The sequence below is a fragment of the Phoenix dactylifera genome, unplaced genomic scaffold (assembly GCF_009389715.1).
Source record: "Phoenix dactylifera cultivar Barhee BC4 unplaced genomic scaffold, palm_55x_up_171113_PBpolish2nd_filt_p 000572F, whole genome shotgun sequence".
Lineage (NCBI taxonomy): Eukaryota > Viridiplantae > Streptophyta > Magnoliopsida > Arecales > Arecaceae > Phoenix > Phoenix dactylifera.
Genome location: NW_024067975.1, coordinates 182832 through 190614, shown reverse-complemented (window position 1 = coordinate 190614; position 7783 = coordinate 182832). Strand labels below are relative to the sequence as shown.

General features: G+C 37.9%; 1 long non-coding RNA gene across 1 annotated transcript; it reads right to left on the bottom strand.

Moving 5' to 3' along the window:
* Positions 1 to 2216: 2216 nt before the first annotated feature.
* LOC120106582 lies at positions 2217 to 3457 on the bottom strand. The gene is made up of 2 exons (XR_005508700.1): positions 2639 to 3457; positions 2217 to 2330 (listed from the first exon to the last, which is right to left on the bottom strand). It is a non-coding gene; the product is annotated as an uncharacterized LOC120106582 (long non-coding RNA).
* Between the last annotated feature and the right edge of the window lie 4326 nt (positions 3458 to 7783).

The following is a 7783-nucleotide window of genomic DNA, read 5'->3' as shown; positions in this document are numbered from 1 at the left end:
TATTTAGGGCTGCAAGTGGATTCCATTGACCCACTTCTGATCTGCAACTTGAAGTTAATCTAGTCCAACCTGAACCAAAATTATTTAGATTAAGCTGGGCTTCAAAAATATGATCTGTTTTGAATACGGATTAGATTTGGATCGCTAAATTTCCAATTGAAACCCAAACAGCTTCCAAAGTAAGTATATTCCTCTTTGGAGGTAAGAAATTAGTTTCCTTTTTGCTATAAAGTTAGTAAATAATATTTATTTGGATTATAATCATATATTGTTATCAATCATAACTTATATGGAATATGTTTTTGATAATTTTTAAATATTGAGTACTATTATTTGATTGTATGATATGTTTATTATATAATTAGATTATCGATTTATATATGTTTATTATGGTTTGTGCTTAGGGCTTGAAGTGTGCCGGGCCTGGTTCGGATATTGGCGGGTGGGATCGGACCATGCCTCTACTTGAAGCTGGCCCAAATATTTTTGGGCTTTGTGTTGAAGCTTAAGCCCGAAAATTTTCAGATAATCCAAGCCTGAGCCTGACTCGAGCCTAGGCTCGAGCCCTACCTAAATCCGATTGGGCTGGCTCGATTATCCATTTGGGCCAAAAATAGGTCAGGTTCGAACCTAATTGAAATTTAATATTTTATAATATTCCTTTATAAATAAATGAGCTAGTTAAAAATTAGATTTTCTCCTATAACACAAATAAATAATACATGATACATTATTCTCAATTAAACTCATTCTAATTTGTCTTTTACTTCCTTATTATTCTCTCAGCATATAAAAACAAATTGATTTGGATTTAAATTTAGGGACTGTTTCGGGCGTTGTTTAGGCTCGGGCTATGGCCTGGCCAATGACATATCCGAATCCGGCTCGAAAAATAAATGGGCTTTATATTTAAGCCCAAACTTGGTCTGAATTCTTTCGGACCTAGCCTGAAGCTTGGCCCAAGCCTATTTCCAGCGCTATTTGTGCTAGGCTTATTGTTGATCTGATTTGATCCAAAAGTCTGGCAACTTGATAAAGCTAATATTCTACCCTACTCAATCCAACTCAAGTAAAATTGGGCTAGGTTTGAGTTCAATTTTTTTGACTTGATTCAAATATGCATTGACTTGGGTCCAACTTGACCTCCTTGCAACCCTACGAATGGTGGAAAGATTAAGAGTATAATCCACTTGAAAACTCTGACGTTTACCGTTTCAACTAGCTATAGAGTAGGTGATGAAACACACAGAATAACTAGAAGCTAGTATATCTTAGTAAAAGGTTATCATACATCATGCAAAGGAAAAATGTAAATAAAGTTGGGACGTGCTGAAATACATGGCGGAAAGTAATTCATTAGCAAGAGAAGGTAGGATTCTTATTCTAAATTTTTATCCCTTATCTTTATTGGGGTGCAAGACAGGGGCGGCCCAAAACATTTGGGGGCCTAAGGCGAACTCACAAAAAGAGGCCTTTTTTTTTAAATGATGAAATTTTTTTAATAAGTATAAAATGCTTTAAAATTTTATTTAAAAATAACTCGTCTAGCTTTTTGAGATGCAAAATTACTAATCAAATTTTTATACTAACCACCTTCTATCATATTTTTCACCATTTGATAACTTACGAATGTAATGTATTATAAAGAAGTGTCTATTATTTTCATCTTTAGGAAAATGAATATCATAATCTCTAATTGGACCTTTTTCCACTATTAAGTCTCTCAACTTTGTATCAATATTTTTTCATTGAGCAGGATCATATAAATTTGTAAGAATAGAACTAGTTTCACAATATTTTTCCTTGTTTATTCTATCTCCATTCGATTCTTCATTGTGCTCTTCACTAGATATTGTTTCAGTAGATGTTTGAATACTACTATGAATTTGGTTGTCAATTTCATTTTGTTTCGTTCTTTTTATTTCATTTTCTAACTCTATTTCGGGTGCATGCTCTGTTGTTAATTCTTGAGTTGAATTTGATATGGTTTTTTCTTTGTTTGTGACAACAAATCTATCTAGAGCTCCTTTTTGAGATTGAATGAGTTTATCAATTTTTCTTTTCTTTTTGAGTTTTTCATACCCACATTCATATTTTCTATTAGACATTTTAATCTAAAAATAATATTATCAAATAAAACAATTAAAAAAATACCACAAACAAATTAAGATATAAAAAAGTTGAAAATGATAAAATTTGATTGTGTCAAAAAAAAAACAAACTCAGATCCCGACAAGTAGTGCCGAACTTGACGGGGAGAAGAGGCCGAATAGTGCCGAACTTGACGGAGAGAACTGAGAAGAGGCTGAACCGCCGAAATCACAACCAACCTACAATTAGACAAAAAAAAATAATTGTAGTGTCTCTAACTTGAATAAATCAAAGTTAATTGGATCCAAAAATTAATCAGTTAGCCATATATTCTCTTGATTTTTTTCATTATTGTATAACATTAAATGCAATAAGCCAATAACAACAATATGGCATATGAAAGAAACCCTATTTATATATAATTGTTCGGTGATCACATATTCACAGAACTATTAGATAATAAAACAACAACCAACAAATACTTCCATGTGAAATAATTAGTGAATAGTGATTAGTCAATATACAACATTAAAAATTTAAAACTCACCACTGCGGTCTGCGGCCTGGGATTTGATTTTGGCCTTTGCCCTTTGGGATTTGGGATTTGGGAATAGGGATGCCAACGGAGGACGGGAGGAGCCGACGAGGCGACGAGGCCGGAGCCGACGAGGCGACGAGGCCGGAGCCGCGGAGCGGCAGAGCCCGGAGGTCGGAGGCTCGGAGTTAGAGCCTAGAGACTAGAGTTTAGAGGAGCCGGGGGCCGGAGCCCGGAGCCCGGAGGAGCCGGAGGAGTCGGAGCCCGAAGCCGAGGACGGAGGCCGGAGCCGGAGGCCGGAGCCCGGAGGAGCCGAGGACGGCGAGCAGAGCTGGAGAGGAGATCCGGACTCCGGAGTCCGAAGCAGGGGCGGTCGAGCCTCAAGCCGTCGACGGTCGAGCCTCCCGGCTGCCGGCAGAGAAGGGAACTAGGGAAGGGCCGAAGAACTGAAGTGAAGAAGCACTGAGGGGAGATCGGGAGAGCCGGAGAGGAGAACCGAAGGTACGCTCTGTTTTTTTTTTTTTTTTTTTGCTTTGAAGGGTTCTGCCGACTGCTGTTTAGCAAAAAAAAAACACTCCTCTTGATCTTTATTTTGGCTGTTATTCTTTCCGGAGAAGGGGGGGGAGTCGGAGAGAAGGGGGAGGACCGTTGCCTGTCTCAGCTGTCATAGGCTCGTAGCCATGCCCATCCAGCCGTAGCCTGTCACAGCAGGCAGCAGCGTAGCCGTCGCCTCGTCGGGAAGATGGGGATTGCGGATGCACTGTAGCAGGCCGCCGTCGCCCGTCACCCTGCTACTGCCAGCTTTCGGATGTGAAAGCTCAAAAAAAAAAAAAAAAAAAGACTCTTCACGAGTCCACAGGCAGAGCAGGGCGGGGCGGGGGGCCTTCCATGAGCCGGGGGCCTTAGGCGACCGCCTCGGTCGCCTAAGGCTCGAGCCGGCACTGGTGCAAGATATTGTATTTCGGCTGCTAGTTAAAGTATTTCCACCACACGCGTACAGTTACTCCAGTTTTAGATGAGTAGTTCCACCATGTGCGTACAGTGACTCTAGTTTTTATAGAGTTGGAATTGGGTCCAGGTCCAGTGAGTTTAGTTCGGGCTGGGTTCGAAAATATCATTGGCCTAGACTTAGCTCGGACTCAAGCCTGAAATAGAGCCCAAACTTAAGTACAAAGTGTTTAAAAAATAGAAATACTATTTCTAATTATACTATCAATTTGCTTGTCTAGTGAACATTTCTGATAATCAGATAGTTGCTAACATGAAGCTACATTATTTCATCAAAAGAATGTGAAGCTATAATATGAAAGATCGAAAGATTAAATTGGCTCGATTGGGTTAGGGTTGGCTCCGCCCTGGGCTAGGATCAAAATTTTAGGCCTAAGCTCAGTTCGAAGCCTGAAACAATTTTGGGCCAGGCTTGGGTAAGAGAGTGGCCCAGCCCATTTCCAGCTCCAAGTTTTTGTAACCGGTCAACCACTTCGCATGTATTCTTCATTATATGAAATATTAGTGCCTACATTCATGAGAAATGATTATTCGAGTTATAATTTTGATCAAAATACGGCAAATCTATCAAGAAGATTAAGATCATAATCAGAGGAAGTGACAAAAATAATTCTGTATAATTTTGAGAAATGGTACACTTCTAAATGCCTAGAGAGACTCGACGTGTATAAATAACTCTGTATCTCCCCATGTCGCTGAGATCAGAGGAACACACTGTAATTAATATAAGAGAAACAAAAACAATCCCCTCATACACGTCTCCGCTATTTGCACAGAGAGTAGTAGTTCATTTTATCGGGGGTCCTGGATCTCATTTTGCAGTCCCTATTGCGGTCTTGTAAATAGTATACATCCGATGTTCCTTCCTCTTTTTTTTTCGAGAAAAGAAAAAGAAAGAAGATTTCCTTGACCTATAAATATTTTGGTCATGGTCACATCAATCAAAAAATTATACCTTAGGCTTGGGTGAACCTCCAACTCTAACATGTTTCAGAAATAATCTTTATTATTTATCTTTGCTTACAATAGACGCCAATTGTTCTCCATTTCAAAAATCTTCCCAAATTAATGATTTTTTTTTGACAGGACATATCTAATAGGTTTGGCTCATGTTCTCAATTGACAATTCTATTGCATCCATTTGGTCCTGAACGTTAATCACAAATAATAACATTCTAAAATTTAGAATCACAATAATTTTGTATTCAAGTTTGTAAGATATACCTGCGGAAGATATATTGAATACGATTTTTCAATCACCTGAAATAATAGGAGCTTGATCTTTCTTTTCTTACTCCTCAAAAGATAGTCGATAATAGGGCAAGCTAAAAACCATATAGAGAGGAGAGAGGGACCTAGCGGGAGCCTTCCCATTAAGGGCTCAAACTCTAATTGGATTTTCTAGCCTACATACCAAAATTACCATAATAAATAGGACTCAATTCTATACATCCAAGATGCATCAAAAGCCCATAAAACAAAGTGATGACTCATCATATTGGACTTAACCATAGTACCATTATAAGCTATACGCCTTATTCATTTTATAAAACAAAAATACTCAATCAGTAGAAGTCCATATTTTAATATTATTCTAACACTAAATTGATATATCCTTCAATTTATGGCATGGATGATTACACATTCCACACGGCACGTAGAAATCGTTTCGGTGTGACCATCTTTTCTGCCACTACAAAGATTGCCTTTGCAGCCATCAAAGGCTGCCGCTTTCCGTTCATTGCGACCAACCACCGCATCGTGGTGTCTCCTCATCCTTCGCCATCATTACACTTTTAAGGCCTGTGTCTCTTTGCAGCCATTACAACTTGATCATCTTTGTAGCCATCACACGGCATGTTTCACAAGATGCACGCTGCTCGATCCGCACCGCCGTCCTTCCACACAAACTCCAACCTAATATCACGAACGTTGTTTCCTGGCGGCTAGAACTTGAAATAATGCTGAAAACCAGTCAAGGCTTATCCGGTTGGCGCCCCCCTCACCTAAGGTGTCCGAGTTCATCAACTCCAAGTGGTTGCCTGCTTCTTCTAGTTCTTAAATTATTTAATGCAAACACCTTTAATTATTTGTATTTGATGGTCCGCCAATGTCGATGACAAAAATTGTTAGCATAAAAAAAAAAAAACAAAGAAAATTTTCATCTTATTCTAAATATATAAGTAGAGGTTAGTTGTTTGTTTCTTCGACCAGCCAGAGCTGCTGAAGTAAGTTCTAAATAAAATTTTACTTTGTTTTAATACGTAAAATACGAGTAAATATTTTGCAATATGTTATGGCCTAGGGATTGCACCGTCTCTTTTGTTGGAAGTAAGTTCTATGTTGAGGCGTGGGAGATTCCTTTTCTAATAGTTTACATGGATAATTATTCCATCATTTTTTTGAGAATGAACATTTTAACCATATTATCAGGAGTGCCTCGTTCAACAAACACACATAAAAAAGGGGAAAAAGTGACTCTGTTAAGGCCTCGGTTGTATCTTTAGAGTTGGCCTAAGACCTATTGAAGTTGGGATTTGCAAGAGGTTGGGTTCTATCTTTTAATTTTTATTTTTTTTTAAATGTAAAGACCTTTAAGCAATGAACTATACGATAAGAGAGAGAGAGAGAGAGAGAGAGAGAGAGAGAGGTTTTCCCATACTATCTCTTATTTCAACAATTTTTTTTATATACATTTTTTAAGACCAATCCCAGGTCACTTAGTCTAATTGCAAAAAACTCTTTGTAAATGACTAGCGCAGAGGCAAGTTAAAGCAGATTGAACCAAACTTCCAAAATAAATTAGACATCTTCTTTCATTCTGTTAATCTCTTAACGAACGCATCTGGTTTTTTTTTTAAAAAAGTAAAAATTTCCGACCCAGTTCTTATAAGAAGATATAGAATATATAAATAAATCTAACTCATTTTATTACCTTAAGTTTTTGGGACAACTGGTGATTTGAATATGGTATCAAAGTAGAGATACCGAGTTCGAACTCTGTTTCTACACTCTTTAATTTCGTTATTAAAAATTTCGCCCATAAAGAAAAGTCCAACAATCTATCTCATCCTATTAGCTTAAGTTTTTAGGACAAATGGTGATTTTAATAATTCTAAGTGCATCTTTAAATAAAAATACCAAATATGAAGAACCTATATGCTATGTCATCAAATGCAATCCATGTTAAGAAATTATATCCTAGACTCGAGCTACCGGCTCAACTATGTATTCGGCTAATAGCAATCAGCCACATTTGCAATAAACAAAATAATTAGAAAAAATCAAATGGCCTTGTCACTAGGGCAAACATAGAGCATCTATCTGCCATGTCATCGAATGCATCCACACGTAAGAGTTTAGAAGGCCAGATTTTTGAGTTGCGCGTTGAACGGAAACTCCAGCCCTTTCCGCACGTGCCTCAGCTTGGTTCAAGGAAGAAGCTAGTAGAGCCCACCTAGGCGTAGCCGTAGGCAAGCTTTTGAATTCCTCCGGGCTCTTCTTAGCTACAGCAAGAACTCAGCTCCATCCATCGAGAAGCACGCGGAAGGACCAAGTATGCACTGGATTCCGTCGTCGTGGCTCTTGTTCATTCGAGAAAAGCTGTCACGGGAAAATTGTGTTACGAATGGCGTCTCTTTGCAGGCAATACTAAATTGTATCGCTGTTCATCAAATAATATACTAGAAAAAAGCTTGAGGAATGTAGAAATCTCACAAGAACATTACATATCTCATTGGCTATACACCATAGTTATAAATATAATTTTTGATGAGATTTCTGAATGGAATTAGGACTATTCAAAATAAAATTCTAAGTTTTTGGCTAACAGAAAAATTCGAATTTATTAATATCATTTAATTCAGGCGAGCAGCGAAATTGTGGCCCTTATAACCGTTAACATACGACTTTTCTTTTATAAAAAAGTCCAGCTTTGTCTCTTTTCTTTTTTTTCTTTTTTTTTTTTTTTTTTTCCAAGGCAAAGCCGGTTTTGTCTTCTTCAGAGACGAAGTTGTCAGTTTAAAACTTGTCCGGTTCTATTACGATTGGGTATGGGACCAGACTAACGAGTTGACTATTCTTTTGGGCACGATTTGCTGACCATTCTCTGTTGGTCGTCTCTGGTCCAATCCTCCTGATGATATTTTA